Raw genomic sequence first — 20,119 nt, forward strand, 5'->3', positions numbered from 1 at the left:
TACTAGAACATACAGTAATTCACACAGAGCAGCAAAAGAGCAATTACATGCAAGGCACATTTCATGTGAGTAATATCTCCTATTATCACCTAGAGACATATTTAACTACATCTTCAGGTTTGTCCATAACATTATAACTTAGCCTAGTGACTGGCACAATAGATTTACTTCTCCTGTCATCGACTGATCTCTCAGCAACTGCAGAATCATTCTAGACTTGTGTGTCTATATCTGGGCTGGTAGCCATTCCAGGTTTGCTATCATTATTTTCCAGCTCTATGGGTTGAATCTGTACCCTATGAAGTTCTGTAGCAGTTTTGGTTGTGAAAGGAGCTGCCTCTGGGTTCAGTTTTCTTGCCCTCTAATAATACACAATTTCTTTTACTGGATGCATCACTTTCAGAAAGTCTTTGTACAGTTGGAAAATGGTATCTTTTTCTTAGCCTTTTCCTAGGTAAGTGCATATCAGTTCTTTCTACCTGCTTATTAAAAATAGATGGTGGCAGTGAATAGTCTTGGTAGGGCCCTCCATTCTCTGGCACTATTTTTTAAACAGGCAAGTTACGAAGTCTCTCAATGACCTTGGATGAGTTAGCTTTCTGTCAGTTAGCTAACTCGTGAGTCCCTTAAATGATGAAAACAGTCTTATCCTTGCCATCCTCAGACATAGGAATCTATGTGTAGTCTGCGTGGATGGTCAAAATATTCAGGTATTGAGTCTCAACTTATTGTTTGCAGTATCCTGCTAAAATTTCAAAAAGACTAGAGTTAATTCCAATCAGTGCTATGTGGGAAAACTATTTGATTGTTTATGAATGCTAAAATTGTCTAACCCAAAGCTTAGGCTATAGGTTACGCTGACCTCAGAGATGCTCTGGAAAGTCAGATGCTTATAAGGAATGCTTAAATCCCACTCAGGTCTTGTTTTAGGCCAACCCAAAGATTATGTTTTGAGTTGCACAAATTTGAACATTTATACTTACCTGGTGAAATACATCTCAAACTGCCCTACTGTCTACATGCGGTGAATGAGGCTGGTATCCTTTACGTTCTTGTCTGAACTCTACTCAACATAACCTCACAAAAACTTGAAGAGGGAGCCACATCCTTTTCCTACCTCTCTCCTTTGTCAAATAAGTCCTCTAATAAAATTCTTTCTAAAGTTATTTCAGATTTGGGGGTTTGTTCTTTACTGATAATTACTAACATCTGACACTCCAATGAGCATTGTAGAATCTGGACATCCCAGAGTCAGAGTGTCTGCTTTTCTGCTGTCACCAACACCTTCCTTAGGGAATTTCAAACTCAGTTGGATATATCCCAGGTATGGATAGTCTTTATTACTCAAACCACCAAGTTCAAGACCTGTCATAGGTTTTAAAGGTATTTTACCCAAATACCTGTCATAAAAATAGAAAATGATGGTAACTTGAAATCTACTCTTCAAGAGAGCATTACAGTCCACAGTCTCAATTTTTTTCTATCACCACTGCATGAGGCCCTATGAGTCCAAGTGGAAAAGACCTTTTAGGAATTGATGATGAGGTCAATGTGACTGTTCTTGGGACCCAAGATGACCTCCATTCCTGGCTCTTTTCCAGCTTTCTAAAGCTGAATTGAGAAATTTTAACTTCTCCATGACCAAGGTTGCATTCTCTTTGCTAGTAGATCCAACATAAGAATGGCCATATAATCTACAATTATAACAGAAGATGGATTTGTTACTCTGATGGGTTACCTGGCGGATGTGGTCTTAAGACAGACTCTCATGCCCTCAATTCCCTTGGTCCTCTATCTCTCCAAGGAGAATAAGATTGTGTACTGTTCCATCTCTTACCTGATTGTCTCGGGGGGGGTCTATGACTGTCATTCAGCGCTGTTGGTGCTATTGTCCTGCTTTGCTCCTGTGGCTCACACTCAAGTGGACTTGGACCTTGCTGAGCCTGAATCCTGTGAAGCTCAGGAGTGCCTTTCTCTTTCCTCTTCCCTTCTAATCCAACTTACAAACAGAAGTGGAAAGATAGTCCCTGAAGAGACCACAAAGATGGCAGCTGCTTCAGGGATTGTGACCCTTAGTGAAGAAGAGAAATTCTGCCTATGTACTCTAGAAAGGTACTGATAGACTGAGTCCAGAAGAGGGCTGCAGGTAAGGGGAATACTGTGAAGAGTTTTAAAGGGAAAAAAAGACTGCTGGAGCCATGTAATGTTAATATAGGGTTAATGGTAGGTGGAGGAAAGAGTTAAAGATCTTCCTTGCCCATTAATAGGCCTTAATACCGTTTATTAATTTCTATTGAGGGACTGGGTCAGAGAGTCATGCCTTCTGGCTCTGAAAATTGTATAAATACTCTGATGTGAGGTTTTACTTTGGGGCTTATTCATTGGAAGTGTTTGGCCAGCTGATACTCTGGGCAGCTGCTAAGGAGCTCCCCAGATTTGAAAACCCAGGTTTTGGTGCTTCTCTCTCTGATAATTATGTATGTATGTATGTAATGGTCAGGTAGGTGGATCTGTCTGTTGATCTGTGATGTATGCAGTACTTATGGTCAGGCAGTTGCGAAGTCCTTTCTGTTGGTCTTTCTGTTTGCAATTTCTGCTTGTAATTTTTGTTTGTATTTTCCTTGAAGGTCAGAGTGTTGACTTTTTCCCCTGAACTAAGTGAATGACTACATATGCTTGATTAAAGTGATTGTTGACCCCTGAAAAATTGCTTTCCTTTTAGAAAAGCAGAACAAAGAACCTGTACAGCAGACCCTCCTGTGTATGTCAGGGTTTTTGCTGTTACAGGTCAGTAGGAGTGTGCCTCACACTCAGTATACTTTAAGTTTGAGCCTCCTGTTCCCAAGGACATTGTGTGTGTGTATGAAAGGAGAGTGCGCCTTCCAAGGTGAGAGGGATGTTTTGTAGCCACTTTGTTGTTGCTGCTGTTGTTTTTTTACTATATCTTTAAATACCCTTTTCTAGAAATTAATTGATGTTAACTGGTTGACTGATATTGGGAGAAGGAACCCTGGGTGGGGGCTCATCATCAATAGTGATAAAAACCACAACTCCTAAAACCCTGAGTGGAGCAGTAATCTACAAACTCACCAATCTGTCCTTTCATCTCTGTTCTCTGTTGTTGGACACTACCACTCTGGTACACTCTGCCACCAACTCTTTTTTGTTAGTGGAAGCTCTCTGACAAATCTCCTAAACTGACTGGTTGCTTAGATGCACCTATTTCAGGATATTCATTCACCTATCAAGCTATCAAGAATAAATAAATATCAAGAAAAAATAAACACAAAAGAAACAGAGGTACCAGCGACTGGATAGGAGAAAAGTGGTCTGCTCTTTCCAATTTAGCAGTTCAGAACCATCCTCCTCACTTGAAAGTCACTGGGGAAAAGAGTCAAAGATGCTCTAACATTTTATATGCACATTCTTTTTCAGCTCAGCTTATCCTGAGTCATCAGTCCTTCAAACCCCAAAGCCAATTAAAAAGGCTTTTCATCACCACACACTTCCAGCCTCAGTCATTCATAGCTAAAAACTAGCTATCCAAAGTTCCATGTGTTGGAGCTCAAACTAATCAAGGAATATCAAGTGCGTGCTCTGTATAACCCACCAGCATGCTCTAAGGACTTGACCCTCATTGGCCAGTTTCCCTCATTACAATAGGGAGAAGCTCACGGATAAAGAGCAGTAAAAGATATAGAGGGAAATAACATGTAAAGACTACACAGTAACAGAGGATCTCCCCTCTTTGGTTTTGGATCACTTTTGTGTCAGGTTCTTATCTCTACTAGGTCTGGGTGGAGGAGGGGACTGCCAAATTACATTTGTATTTTCTCTCTCTCTGCCCTCCCTGCCCCTTTCTGTTCAGCTCTCCTCCTTCTCTGTCTCTGTCTCTGTCTCTCTATCTCTCTCTCTCTGTCTGTCTGTCTCTCTCTCACATACACTCACACACATACGTATACACGCACCACACAAAACTTACTTGTGGGAACTTGTACTGTCTTAGTAGTACTATCTCAGTATATTACATTTGTGACTTTTGAATAGATTCAAGGTCTTTTCTGTTCCTCCAGTCCTCCCTGAATCAGAATGAAGCAAAGATTTTTTTCTGTTTCTATGTCCCTTTCTGTCTCTCTCTGTCACTTTATCTCAGTCTGTCTTTACCCAAGATCCAAGACTTTCCCCAACTCTTTATATGTGCTAACATTAATTACAAAACAAGGAGTAGCAGCTGCCAAATTTTCTTTCATATCAAGGAAATTAAAATGATAGTCATTAAAGGACAGTAAATAAAGGAGAGGGGAACAGTTTGTGAGAATAGGAAGGAGACAATTATTTTTCTCTTTCTTTTTTCTTTCTTTTTCTTGTTTTCCAGAAATGAGCAGTTCAGCTTTAATAACATAGATTGGAACCATGCCTGGTGCCTTGTTGCCAGGACTCCGTCTTTGTTCTTCTATTCCTGTCGTATGCCCTGTGGGCTGCCTGCAGCTAGATCCTCCATGTAGCCTCTACCCCTCTTTAGAGGATTCAGATTATAATTCTGAGGGGAAAAGTCAATAGGGATTGCGTACTTATAGGTATGTGTGAATATATATTTTGTGGGTTTACTGATCTTGGATCAGAGGAAGTCTAGAATGAAGAAGCAGAAAGAGTATAGAGAGACTAGGTAAATCTTTTTTCTTTGAGGCTGTTACCTTCATTCATTCATAGAGCAGAACAGTGGGATAATAGTGGAATCTTCTTTTTTAAAAAAAATTTTCCCATAGTTCTTCTAGCTCACAACTAGGGAAAGGTGAAAAGTTCCTTTAAGCTAGATTGGGTCTCAAATCTAATTTGTGAGGAGAGAGCCCTTTGAACAATTTAGGAAAAGAGCAAGGGATACCATTAAAAGAACTTAATCCCTCCATCATCAATGAGTGCGATGGTGTCATCTTTGTGCTCTAGTTCCTTTCTATCTTTACAAACTATTCCCCTCTCCTTTACTTACTGTCCTTTAATTACTATCATTCTAATCTCCTTATGGGACACAAAAAAAAAGCTAACAAAAAAAGAAAATCTCTACTAGGACCCACTGAGCTTGAAGTGTAGCTTCCTCTAGCTTGTGCAATTCCTCATCCCCTATGTCATCTCCATTTGTTAGTTCATAAAAGGTAAATACAGAGTTATTTTGGCCCTTCTTTGAAACCCACTGGAAAATGAGCTCTGTCATTCTGACTTTCATCACATGATCAAGAAACTGATCTTGTTCTTATCCAGCCACTCCAGGTTCCCTTTTCCCCTTCAGCTATGCTGACACAATCTGGATAGATTCCACAGGGACTTTCCTCTATAGCTTGTTGTTGCTGAAGAGCAAGCTGTCTTGTGCCTCCATCACTGTTGTGCTGGACTGTCAATTCAAGCAGCAACAGGACAAGGGGAGAGATCACCAGGTGGGCAACTGTTTCTGCTGGATATTCTCATTTGGCTCTACTGTGAAGAAGGACAGAAAGCAGTATTGCCATGGTCACTTGAAACTTGTCACCCTGGAAGCAGACAATTCTTAGGATGCACATGCAATTTTTATGATGCCACACATCAGGAATTTTGACTCCTTCTACCCCATGGAAAGGAGAGAGACAAAAAATTGGAGGTAGTCAAGTAATGGGAACTGATTCTTGTTCCACCATGGAGATAAGAGAAAGGAAACTGTTTTGGAAGGGCATTTGCTTTTTCTCACCAACCACTGTTCACTTTTCTCAGCATTTCTTTGGCCCACTTCTATTTGTGTAGTAGCAACAAGATTAACAGGAGTACCACAGTTGTAGCCTGTCAAAGTCTCAGAAGGAATGAGCAAGGAAACACATGTTTGGAGACTGCTTGATCCTGGCATGCCCATATAGCCTCAAGATGGAGAATGAGCTCTCAGAGTCTCTCTTTCAAGTTCCTCTCTTCCAAAAATCTCCAAAAATAGATTCAGAAGTCTAAGTTAAAAAAAAAACAAAATAAAACTCAGCTGATGAATTCTAGGATATGATCTGCTTCAGTTTCTCTTGCCTTTACGACAAAATAGGCTCTTCACAAAGAAAAATCAATATAAAATATACAAAGTAATGTGGCGAATATGGGCAGGGGAGGAGAGCTCTTATAACTAGGGAAGTCAGTAAAAGTCCCTTTTAGTAAATGATGCTTAACCTGAGCTTTGAAGGGTGCTAGGTATTTCAAGAGGCAGAGGTTAGGTAAGAAACTATTCCAGGAATAAGGAAGAGGTGGAGGGGTCAGTCTGAACAAAGGCACAAAGTTGGGGAATGGAATGCCATGTATAAAAACAGCAAAGAGATCAGTACGGATGGAATCTAGAAGACATGGGACAAGCAACGAGGAACAATTCAGAGATACTAATCAGAACATTTAGAGTTGTCCAAATGAGAGGTAATGAGTCCCTATAGTAGTGGCCATGTGAGTGGAGAGGAGGAGATGTATGTGGGAGATAGACTGCCAGAATCTATAAGACTTGAAAACTAAATGGATGTGGCAGAGTGAAGAATTGAGGCTATCTCCAAGGCTGTGAATCTGGGTGAATGGAAGGATTGGGTTAGGAAAATTAGGAACAGTAATAAAAAGAGTGAGAAAGATAATGAGTTCTGTTTTGGATATGTTGAGTTTGAGATGCATATTGGATGGGGGAGGGGGAGAGAGAGAGAGAGAGAGAGAGAGAGAGAGAGAGAGAGAGAGAGAGAGAGAGAGAGAGAGAGAGAGAGAGGAAGATCCAACAGAAAATTTGTCATGCAGGACTGGAGTTTAGGAGAGAGACTAAGAGCTGAATATGTAGATGTGGAGTCATCTAGGAAGAGATGATAACTGAACCAACTGGAGCTGATGAGATTACCAAGAGAGAAATTGCAGCAAAGTCTCTTCACATAAGAATCTCAAGATACTGGCTTCTTGATATAAACTACTCCTTATATCAATGTTAAAACTCATTTTGAGCTGAAAGGAATCTTAGATACCTGGATCTAGTTCAAACCTCTCATTTCATAGGGTAAGAAAATTGGCCCTACTCCAGTTCTAGGGAAGAGACCATATCATTTATTTGATTACAGGAAGTACTTGAAAGTGGAATTACAATGACTGCGGCTGTTCAGCTTTAATCATATCTCAGTCCTTGTCACCAGAATATATGTTGTGTCAAGTATCAATAAACAGGTAGGGGATGAATAGGGGTCCAATCTGACTGTATTTTATTTTTTAAAGAAATGACTTTGAATTCAATTTGTAAGCATTTTGTATATGCCTCAAAGTGTATATGTTTTTCCTCTGATAGAATGTAAATTCCCTGAAGGCAGAGACCTTTTCATTTTGTTCTTTGTTTCCTTGTTGCCTAGCACACTAGTTGGCACATAGTGGGCACTTGAAAATGTTTTTTCTGTTGATGGAAAGAAAGTCCTCCAACTCAAAATCAGACACACTAGCCTTCCTCTACATAGTCTCAAAATTGGCAAGACACTAAATAACTCAAAGGGGACTTTGTTACTTCCTGGCTTGCTTGCATATGTCTCAATGCGAAGCAGAATTGTGCTGCTACTGCTGTTTGTAGCATCAGGGTTTGTTACACCTTTCAATTTGTCTTGGACCTGGCTCTGCTACTAATCAGTAATGTCCATTTGGGTAAGTCATTCAACTTCAGTCTTTAGTATTCTCACCTACAAAAGAAAGGGGATTGGGTGGACTTAAATGATCCCTAAAATTCCTTCAGCTCTAAAATATTGGGAAGTTGTATATTGTAATGTACTACTACTATAGAGGCATGTAGGTAGAGCAGTGGATCTAGCACTGGGCTGAGTCAGAGAGAGCTGAGTTCAAATTCGACCTTTGACTCTTACTAGCTGTGTGACCCTGGGCAAGTGACTTAACCTTTCTCTGCTTCAGTTTCTCCAACCATAAAATGGGAGTAATAATAGTGCCTACCTTCCAGAGTTGTTATGAGGATCAAATGAAGGAATATTTGTAAAATATTTAACACAGTGCCTGGCCATGGTGCCAAACATTCAGAAATGTTTATTTCTTTCCTTCCTTCCTTCCCATGCTACCTCAAACTGCATGAAATAGAAGGACCATGATTTCAGTTGTATTGCAAGTCTATGCCCTACATAGTCTATTCTCAGGTAATTAATAATGTATAAATAAAGGAATCTCTCACAGTGGAAGATCAGACTGAACTGGGTTAGCTACCTTTCAAGAAGCTCCTGGTAGAGCAAACTTGAAAACCTGAATGGCTCAACACTGATACTATCCACACATTCAGGGAAAGATTTTTCCTTATGCCAATGCTCTTTTCTTCTGGTCTTTTGAGGGGTACTATGTAATGATGATGATGGCACATTCTTTTATGAATTGATCTGCATCTCTTGGGGAGCAAGGCATTTTGCCAAATCCATTTCCACATGAATTAACAATTTCATACCTTCAGGCTGACTTGCTAACTTGCTATGTGTTTATATCTCAGTTGCAACAGAAACTTGCTATGAATTTCTGATCTATGACCAACTGGGCATGCATACCTTGCAAATAGGTGTCTTCTAGTGGTATAAACATACTAATGCCTGTACTTTGCATTTTAGTTTTTGCATGTTTTTTTATTTAACCTTCCCCCAAGAATATAAACTTTCTGAGGATAATGACTCTTTAATTCATATTTGTATCTTCTCTAGTGCCTAACACTGTACTTTGTGCATAGTTCAGTAAATATTTGTTAAATGAATGAATGGATGAAAAGACATTTCAACTGACTGTCTGGAGTTTCCTCTGAGATATAAATAAATCTTCCTTAGGCTTTTGTTGACCCAACCTGTCACTATTTATAAACCTATTTTTCTGCTCTAGATTCTCTAGTTCCTGATGCTGAATGGTGAGGAAAATAAGAGGAGACTTGTTTCTGTTTCCTTATTAAGGGAAAGCAAGAAATCCAGGACTCCCAGGGACTAAAAATAGATGTAGAAATTTTGGATTATGTTGACTCTTATGCAGTCTCAGAGCTGAAAGAGATGTTAGATATGGTTTATCAAATCTAACCCTCACACTTAGCAGATAAGTAAACTGAGGGCAAGCAAGATTTGTCATCTTTCTCAATGTTACATAATTAATTAGTGGAAGAGCCAGGACCATATTCCAGATCTCCTAAGTTTTATTCTGGTATATATTTAGCTACCTCGGAATTTCCAAACAAATTTAATCTTAGACCAAGAGATGATTGATAGAACCCCAAAATTCTAGTCCACAGAGACCTGAGATAATAAGAAAAAAGGAATATTCAGAGAAATTTTGGAGAAAAATCATGGGGATAGATGGTAAAGTATGAAGGAAGATGTCATGTATATGTTAGTGTAAGGGTGGGATGATAGTGTGTATAAATCATATATAGTGTGAGAGGTAGCTGTGATGTAGATATTTGACACAGGGTAGTAGTCGAGATGAATGGTGAGGTTTCTCTGTGATGCTAAGTAAATTTGGGGAGCAATATTTGAATCCAGATACCAAGTCCACCACACTGCCTCTCAAATGATGGGCATGCAACAGGGTTCGTGTCTGGAGACTATGCAATCAATGTGGACTTGGTTTGGTTCCCTAATAGTTTCACTACTTAATTCATGCTTTCACCAGCTTTGGCTAACATTATAATTTTCTCATTGAAACTTATTCACAGAAAAGCAGTGTGGCATAATGGATGGAGCACTAGATTTGGAATGTGGAAGACTTGGTTTCAAATCATATCTTAGATACCTACTAGTTGTATGAACCTTGGTTTCATTACATGTACAATGGGAATAATAATAGTACCAGTTTCTCAGGATTGTTGTGAGGATCAAGTGAAATAATGCATATAAAATGCTCTGCAAATGTTGGCTGTTTCCACTAACAATATATGTTATCTAACCTTAGCTGGACCCTCCCTGCATCAATGTATTCCTTTTACTTCTCTCTGTTGATTGATTCCTAATTGTACCCTCCACAGTAGTTGTTTCAGACCTTTCATAGCACCTCCATTTCCCTCAACAGACCTTCTCTCATACTTTATTGAGAACATAGAGGTCATCTGATGTGAGGTCTCTCTTTCTTCCTTCTCCACATCTTAAAACTCCTTCATATCATCTCCTACTCTCTCTTTTTAACCCATTTTCAACTAAGAAGCCACCCCCTCTGTTTTTATAATTGACCTTATATCCTCCCATCTCCTGCAGCAGATTGTATAGGGAACCAAGGATCTTTTGTGGACTCTTTGGAAGAGGGGGAGCCAGAGTAGGAGGCAGAGCCAACTCAGTGACTTGGTTCTGGTAGAACCATGGGGATGTGCACAAGTCTGCAGTATTATTTCCAGCATTCTACTGTAGCCTGTTGGAGCCACAGCGGGAAACAGAGCCAATTCCCAAATGCTATCCTTACAAAGAGAAGAAAAAAGAGACTGGCTGACGCCAAGAACTCACAGTGAGTAACCAGTAGATTGAATCAGAAGTCAGAGATTGAGGCAGGTCCTAATACTAACTACCCCCATCCAAATTTTCAGCAACAAGAGCATACAGACTATAGGAGTGATAGGATAAAACAAAATTTATTCAATTTATCCAGGAGTATCCCAGATCTATCCAAAAGTGAACAGATCTGATGTACAAAATACCAATCCAAGAATTTAGGTTGAAAAGACAAGTTAACAGAAGAAAACGCTGAACACAACAAAGAAAAGTTAAAGGTTAAGGAAAGCCCAGAGAAGAACATAACATCATTATAACCACAAGCTGAGCCACAGAGGAAAAAAAAGGTCTGGTCATAAAGACTACAAGAGTGGCTAGGAAAACTAGAGCAAGAAGTAAATAGTGAAAGTATAAATTCAATCAGAAAAAAAGGAGGCAAAAGAAATACCTTAAAATAGAAGGCAGAAATCCTTACTCTAATAGAAGACTCCTTGAAAAATATGTAACAGTTGAGCTTTTACAAATAGAATATTGATTTCTAAAAATGCAATTGTAAATATACAGATATACTTCCCCCAATAGTTGAGAGACATAATGTCCTTACCCCTTTGCACCATCTCAGTCCCAGGGGAGAGGAAGAAGATTAGGTTCATAGCTTAACTTGGTTTCTATAGAGCCTAATTCCAGTTCCATGTCCAGAAAGCCCTTTGGACTTGAGTTCTAGGTACTCAGGCTTTTCAGGGCTGTTTGCTTTGTGTGTGAAATCCTGGTCCAAGGTTACCATGCCAGTAAAGATGGCCTCTGGTAGCTAAAACTGAGAACAAATAACAGAGAAATAAACCAAATGCCTAGGGCCCATTTTGCAAAACTGGGATAAAAGAGAGGGAGCCAGGAAGGACTTGCCTTCTCCTCTCAACAGTTCTATTCATGGTGTCCATGTTGGGTGCAGATAGGAATCACTGAAAAGAGAACAGCTGAAAGATAGAGGGAAAAAAGAACTAGCAGCTCTATCTCATCATTTTTAAAGCCTCAGCCAATCAAAGGGCAGGTAGGTGGCATAGTGGATAAAGTGCTGTTGTAAGTAAGGTTCAAGTTCAAATCCAGCCTCAGACACTTACTGCTGAGTAACTAGGGCAGTGACTTTAGATGAGGAGGAAGCCTATATTTATAGCAGCTCTTTTTGTGGTGGTCAAGAATTGGAATTGAGGGGATGTCCATCAGTTGGGGAATGACTGAACAAGGTATGGTATATGAATGTAACGGAATACCATTATTTCATAAGAAATGATGAGCAGGTAGACTTCAGAAAAAGTTACATGAACTGATGCTGAGAGAAGTGAGCGGGACCAGGAGAGCATTGTACATAGTAACAGCAACACTGTATGAAGGTTAACTTTAATAGACTTAACTCTTCCCAGCAATGCAAGGAGCTAAGACAACTCCAAAAGACTCATGATGAAAAATGCATCCACATCCAGAAAAACAACCATGGAGTTGAATGGAGATTGAATGCAGGTTGAAAGACACTATTTGCTCTCTCTTTTTTTGATTCTTCTTTCTTGTGGTTCCTCCCATTGGTTCTAGTTCTTCTTTGCAACATGACTAATGGGAAAACATGTTTAATATGAATACATGCATAAAGCCTAGATCAGATTGCATGCCGTCTTGGGGAGTGGGGAGCAGAGGGAGGGAGAGAAAATTTAGAACTCAATATCTTATAGAAGTGAATGTTCAAAATTAAAAATAAATTGATTAGTCAAAAAGAGAGAGAGAGTAGTGTCCAAAAACTTAGAGAACAGAAGAGTATCGAGGAGAAAGTGATCAACAATGTGTAAGACTGCAAAAAGGTCAAGGAAAACATGGATACAGAAAAGTCATTGGATTTGGCAACTAAGACATCATTAATAACTCTGGAGAGAACAGTTTTGGTGGAAAGACAAGGTTCTAAGTTAGTTTCTAAGAGGTCATGAGGAGGGGGAGGAGAAAAAGTGTAAGTATCTATTGTAGATGGCCTTTTTCAGTTTAGTTACAAAAGGGCAGAAGAGATGTGAGAATCAAGTAAGGGTTTTTTGAGGATGTGGGAGACATAGGCATGTTTGAGGCAATAGAAAATGAGTCACCAGACAGGGAAAGACTGAAAATAAGTAAATGAGTGTGAATGACAGAGAGGGCAATCTATTGGGGGAGATGGAATGGAATGGGATCATTTGAATAAGCAGAGTGATTAACCTGGGCAAGAAGTGAGATCACCTCACAGGAGACACAGATGAAGGAGGAGATAGTGGTAAAAGACCTATCAGTAGTAGGAGATGAGGAAGAGGGGAGAAGAGGGACCTTAAAGCAAATGGCCTCATTCTTTTTCCTCTAAAATATGAAACAAGGTTCTTAGCTGAGAGAGGAGGGGGTGGGGGAGCCATCAGAGTTTGAAGAGGGAATAAAAGGTTTAAAAAAGCTTCCTTGGAGAGTGGGATAGGGAGTTGAGATGGAATTATAGTAGAATTGCCTAGCAGCATTGACGGTTCGGATGAAGTCATGCAACATAAATTTGTAGAGGACCTAGTCAACATGTTTTTGTGATTTTTCTCCATCTTCTTTTAGCAGCATTTGTGTAGCAACAAAGGCACTTAAGCTTGGCTAGGCATAATCAATGATACGATGAAGGGATTAGGGATTCAAGAGAAGAGCACAGTGAAATGGAATTGTTACACCAATGGGTCAAGATAGGGAGAATAGGAGAGAGTGGTTTTTGTGAGGTAGGTAGGAAAGTAAGTAAATAAACCTAGAGGAATGAATAAACAAAAATAGACTGATGATTAAAGATTCTGAAGATTCAGGGATAATGAAGACACAATCTCAGAAGAAGAGAATAACTTTAGGACATCTACAAGCAAAGCCTCAAAGGAAAATACAGCTTGGCTACAAGGGTCAACTAGAATTATTGGAAAGCAATTAATTTTAATGAGATATTTTTTCCCTTGTTCTGTTTTCCATGAAAGTCGTTTGCCATTGAACAATCTGAAAGCCATAGCATGCAAATAAAAAAAAAGCCTGGATATCATATTTCTAAAAGTCAGCAATGAAAATTGCCAAAATTTGTTAGAGGGCAAAGTGAAAATAGAAGGAATCCATCAGATATCTACCAAAAGAAATGACCAAATGCAAACTCTCAGGAGCATTATAACACAAACCCAGAGCTTCCAGGTTAAATAAAAAATACTGCAAACATAGAGAAAAGATATTTTTCAAGTATGAAGGAGCCACAGTCATGCTTATATAGTATTTGATGGCTATCATTATAAAGGGGTAGAGAAATTGGAATATTACATTACAAAAGATAAAAAAGATATAGGTTTATTGCCAAGAGTAATGCATTTAACAAAACTGAATATAATCTTATGGAGGGAATATGTATCTTTAATGTATATAATATATAAAACGTATATAAAGGCCTTCTAAATATTCCTGCTGAGAAGACCAAAGCTGCATGGGAACTTTGAAATGCAAATATAGGACTCAGGATAAACATAAAGGATGGGGGCTGGCCTCTACTTGAACTTCACTTTCATCTCAGCTCAGCATTTAATGTAGAAATATATACTTTAACAGAGAAACACGAGGAAAATAGGAGGGGGGGAAGAAGGAATAAGAGGAAGGTTATATTCAGGAAAGGATTAATCATAATCAAAACAAATTCTAATCTCAGAGAATAGATCACAAAAAAGAATTTAAACAAAAATGAAGAATGGATAAGAACATGTATTTGAGGTCAGTTTATTAACTGAAAAAATAAAATATAAGTTAATATAAACATAAAAGGTTATCATATGAATTGACTTGCTATAAATAATTAGAATTCTATAAATATAGTTAGAGGATATATTTATATATTCTGTGATATATTCTCTAGTATTTATATATTATATACAATATGTGTGTTATTGTTGAGGTGACTGCTGTGTATCCATTTTCAGTCATGTCTGACTCTTCATGACCCCTTTTTGGTGTTTTCTTGGCAAAGATATTGGAGTAATTTGCCATTTCCTTCTCCAGTTCATTTTACAGATGAGGAAACTGAGGTAAATAGGTTAAGTGACTTGCTCAGGGTCTTGGCACTCTATCCACTACACTGTCTAGCTGCCTGGTGTGTGTGTGTGTGTGTGTGTGTGTGTGTGTGTGTGTGTGTGTGTGTGTGTGTATGGGACAACTAGGTGGCACAGTGGGTAGAATGCTCAGTATGGAGTCAGGAAGACTCATCTTCCTGAGTTCAAATCTGGCTTCAGACTATTAATGTTATGTGAGCCTGGATAAGTCACTTAACTTTGTTTGCTTCAGTTTCTTCATCTGTGAAATGAGCTGGAGAAGGGAATGGTGCACCATTTCCATGAAAAACCCCAAATGGGATCACGAAGAGTCAAACATGCCTGAACAACAACATCAACATGATGCTGACTACAATAGTGTCAAATTCAAATAGAAATGGAAGCTAATAGATCCATAAGGATCCTCGGTGTTGTGGATGTTGACTTAAAAAGCCACATGTTAACATTATCTGTTTTATCGTATTTTTATTTATTTTGTCAAATATTTCTCAATTACCTTTTACTCTGGTTTGAGTTACACTTGTGAGTATTGTGGGTTACATGTATTTGACACCTCTGACCTAGAGAATTTAGAGGGCTAGTGATTGGCATAGGGGTCATACACCTAGTATATGTTAGAGGCAGGGTTTGAATCGATACTATTACACTGGATCAACATATACAAAATAGAATTCTTTTCATCTACCTAAAGTATTCATATTGTTGCTATTATCTTAGAAATCTAAGTGGAAATGCTTTATACAATGGCATTGCAACACTTCGACCTAAAGTCTTCCATACAACTTGGAATGCTATAGATACCTAGAAACTTGGTGACCTATCTTCAGAAACATGATAATACTAATTATAGACTTAAAATTTAATTTTGAATCTATTTTGCATATATTTCATGAAATGTATACATATGGAATTCCAAAATGTATTTGATTATTAGAAATATCCAGAATGCAATAAATTGAATTAGGGGATTCCATTTTTCCATTAAGAACCCAGTAACCTAAATAGAAAACATACACAACTAGATTGAACCAACTCTTCCCCCACAGCTCCAATATGCTTTCTATTGCTTCCAGTAAAGAAAATGTAATTTTAGCTGAAGGAATCATATGTTATTATTAGGAACGTTGGAGTTTAAGTAGAGTATAAATATATAGTGGCATAAAAGCAAAGGAAACATGAAAGCTCCAGTGAGTACTTGCTTATTACAAATAGCTCTAATCCTGGGAGCCAGGGAAATAAATAAGTACTACCCTTGCAAATAGGAAAGTCTTTGTACAAAATGCTTAACATGTTGACAGCACTAAGTCTACCTAGAAGACTTTGTTTTTAATTATCATATGTAGTTAAAATACTATAGCCATAACAAACAAAACTTTTAAAATAAATGAAAAGGGAAAGATTTAAAAAAAATCAACAATATCCATTGATACATTAAAAAACATGAACATGTGTGCTGTTACACACTCATAGACCTCTCATCTTTGCAAAGGAGTTGGCAAGGATGTCTTCTTATATTTCTGCTTTGGGATCCTGCTTGGTCTTTATAATTTTACAACATTCAGTTCTGAATTTTGGGGGTAGTTGTTCTTTTTATGTACATTGTTATAATCATGGATCTTGTTTTCTTGGCTCTGAGCCTCAATCACATCATTTAAGTCTTTCCATACTTCTTTGTATTTGACATATTTATCATTTTTTATAGAATAGTAATATTCCACTGCATTCATATGCCATGTTTGATAGCTGTTCCCTGATCAATAGACATTACTTTGTTTCCAGTTCTTGGCTACCACAAAAAGGCTGCTTTTAAATATTTTGATGTGTATAAGGACTTTCTTTTTTTCAGTGACCTCCATGGAGTATGTAACTAGTAATGGAATCTCTAGGTCAAAAGGTAGGGACATTTTAATCATTTAATTTGCATAATTCCAAATTGCTTTCTGAAATGGTCGCGCAAATTCATAGCTCCATCAATAATGCACTAACGTGTCTATGTTCTCATAACCTCTCCAACATTGATTCTTCCTAACTTTTGTCACTGTTGCCAATTTGGCCCAGGGAATATTCTAAGGCTATAAATTGTGGAAGGGGTTGCAGCTTCACATTATTAGAGGTCATTTCCACCTATAAGTTCCCTACATAAAATGAAAGCACAAATCCAGACCCCTCTATCCCAAAAAACTCCTATCATTCTCATTATATGGAAGAGAAAATCAGGGCTCGGAAGTGAGTGACTTGAGACTGGACACACATCTCTCAAGTATTAAATGAATACAGATTTTAATTCAGGTCTCCTATTTCCAAGACCAGTACTTTTCACTACATTTCACTTCCTCGTATAGTGGTTGAATTTAAGATATAAACAGCAAAAAAGAACTAAACTTAGCAGAATGAGAAGCAATATTTTCAGGTAGATAATTTGACTTTATTGTGCTCCCTCCTCTGTTGTTCTTTCCCTTTTCTGTTTTCCTAGAACCACTTTGGGACTACCTTTCCTTGGATTTTTAATCACTGTTCTTCTTATTTCAGAGTCTTGCTTCTATTTATTTGTCAACTTATCCATGATAAGGTGTTGGATGATGGAGGCTTAAGGTGATATCAAGTGATGTTAAATCAACAATCATTTATTAAGTACCTTCCATGTGCCAGACACTGAACTAAATACTGGGGATACAAAGAAAAGGCCAAGAAGTCCCTGTGCTCTAGAGTTCACAGTCTGATGTGGGAAATAACACTCAAAGAACTATATACAAACAAGACTTATCATATACGTAATTATGAAAGTCTTGCAGAACATAGGAGGCAGAGATAGGGAGGGAGGGAATTCCAGACAAGCTGGACAACCAGTGAAAATATCTGGAGTTGGAAGATGAAGCTTTGGTTAAAGAACAGCAAGGAGGCCAATGTCATTGATTTGCAGAATATGTAGAGGGGAGGTAAGTGTGAGAAGATTGGAAAGATAGGACAGTCCAGGTTGTGAAAGGCTCTAAAAGTCAAACAGGATTTTATTTTCGATCTTGAAGCTAATAGGGAGCCACTGGAGTGTATTGAATTGGGGGAGTGCTGTTGTCAATGGACAATTCTTTCCTTTCTGAGCTAATAATCTCTCAGGATGGAATTTTAGGCACACAGAAGAGATGGTTATTAATGCAGAATTTTGCTCAAAACCTATTAAATCATGGTATATAGTTTTTGCCTTATTCTACCTTTTTCTGAGGTTGACATAACAAATTGTGGTTTGGCTGGCATTACTTTTCTTCACCTGCAGAGCCAATGTGTCCACTAGATGGCATTCAAATAGAATGAATAGTTCAGATTCTTATGTCTACAATTCTGTTTTCTCTCTCTCCTTCCTTCCTTCCTTCCTTCCTTCCTTCCTTCCTTCCTTCCTTCCTTCCTTCCTTCCTTCCTTCCTTCCTTCCTTCCTTCCTTCCTTCCTTCCTTCCTTCCTTCCTTCCTTCCTTCCTTCCTTCCTTCCTTCCTTCCTTCCTTCCTTCCTTCCTTCCTTCCTTCCTTCCTTCCTTCTTTCCTTTTCATTAGAAGGTTTCTTCTAGAATTTTGCCTTAGATCAAATTCACATCACCTTTTGAAATGACCTGAATATCCATTTTCTGTCATCTGTTATAGACAAAATTCAGCAAATAAATCACTTTTCATCCAATAGCCTGGTTTCATGTAGGTTGAAAAATGCTGTATTTAGACACAGATAAGTATAAATTAATCAACCAATCAATAAAGATTTATTGAGTGTACCTAACATTATCCTAGTTGTTACGGATAAAGAGACAAATAAAAGACAAGAAAGATGATGGTCTTATTGGGAACACAAGAGAAAGAATTATAGACAATACAATCAGGTATCGGGATAGCCAATGTGCTATAAAAATTGAAAGAAGGGACATATCATTATAGGCTGGGATGATCTAGGAAATTTTCATAGAAAATATGAGAGGGGAGTTTAGCTTTGAAGAATGGGTGGGAATCATATTAGTGGAAGAGAGAAACGACAGTGAGCAAAATCTACAAAATGGAAATTCACATGTCATTTTGAAGAGGATAACAGACTAATCTTTTGAAAGTAGATAGGAAGTAAAGGGACTCATTTTCTTCTTTGTAATACATTTATTAGATAAAGTGAGACATTCTCATATATTCTTATTTTCAAAATAAGAAAGGTGACAAAAGTTTTTCTAATTTGTACGATAATGTAAAAGGAAGATTGGTTTTCAGGGAGAAGGACTTAAGAGAAGGAAAATACCAGTGAAAGTCAGGGTCAACATAACCAACAAAAATTATTTAACATGTACTCTATGTGAGTAACTATAGGGGATATAAAGAGTTACAAGTCACAATGCCTGATTTCAGGGAACTTACAATCTGACATTTATAGTCAAACAAGTATGTTCAATCATTTACAATCCTTCACACATTCTTTAGTGGATAAATGTTCAAAGGATATGAACAAATAGTTCTTAAAAGAAGAATTGTAAAAGAATACCCTTAATGACTGATGATAAGAGAAATGCACAACAAAACATCTCTAAAGTTTTACTTCATTCCCAGCATATTGGTAAAGACAGAAAAAGGTGGAATAGTCAGTGTTGGCAGAGTTGTGGAAAGATGGGTATACAAACATGCTGTTGGTCAGTTTGTGAATTTCTCCTACCAATCTGGAAAGAAATTTGGAACTATGTTAGGAAAATGTCTGACATACACATTGACCTAGAGATCTCACTGCTAGACATATAATTCAAAGGCGTTAAAGATAGAAAGGTCCCATATACATAAAAATATTCATTTTGTCATAGTGCTCATTGATTGGGAAATAACTAAACCAATATGTGTGTGGTTCTAAGCTAATAGACAAATAAACAAGCAAATAAAAATGAATGAATTAATGAATAAAAGATATATAGCTGACAGTATGACTAAGGAAGCTCTGGACAGAAATATCTCATGGAATGGGAGTATGAGTCATTGGCTCAGGCTCCATATTCTTAACGACAGATTATTTATTTTAGGAAGAACTCAGTCAATCACTTCTTTGTCTACTTACCTTCCAGTGTACTGAGTTTCCTTCCCACTGAAGGAGAAAGAGTTTTTGTCCAGCTCCTTATTCCGAGATCGATGTGCCTTCTCCGCAAGACCACCAGTAGGTGGATACATTCCCACAGGGAAGATATTTTGACCTCAGACTATGCTGCTTTTGAACGCATCTGACAGCTGGTCCCTGAGGGCTGAAGGAAGCCAACAGAAACTTACAACTTACTGCCTGTACATGAATAAAATACAATATTGATTGCTTCATTGTAAGAAACAATAAATGGGAAGGATACAATCAAACACTTGAAAACACATGAATGATGATACAAAGTGAAGTAGAAAAGGGGAAGCAATATGTACAATGACTACAGCAGTGTTAATGGAAAGAATAACCACAAAAGTAAAAACTGAGCACTGGGTAATTAACCAAGCTTGAACTCAAAGCAGAGATATGAAAAAGCATCTCCTTCCCTTTTTTGATGAGATGGAAGCACTTTAACATTTAATTCATGGGTTACTTAGTTTTTCTGAACT

The 20,119-nt window shown here is 38.0% G+C and overlaps 1 pseudogene; it reads right to left on the reverse strand.

Annotated features, from left to right (window-relative positions):
* Nucleotides 1–4,884: 4,884 nt before the first annotated feature.
* LOC140517258 (vacuolar protein-sorting-associated protein 25 pseudogene) lies at nucleotides 4,885–19,708 on the reverse strand (annotated as a pseudogene).
* Between the last annotated feature and the right edge of the window lie 411 nt (nucleotides 19,709–20,119).

This window comes from Notamacropus eugenii, chromosome 1, assembly GCF_028372415.1.
Source record: "Notamacropus eugenii isolate mMacEug1 chromosome 1, mMacEug1.pri_v2, whole genome shotgun sequence".
In the NCBI taxonomy this organism is placed as follows: Eukaryota; Metazoa; Chordata; class Mammalia; order Diprotodontia; family Macropodidae; genus Notamacropus; species Notamacropus eugenii.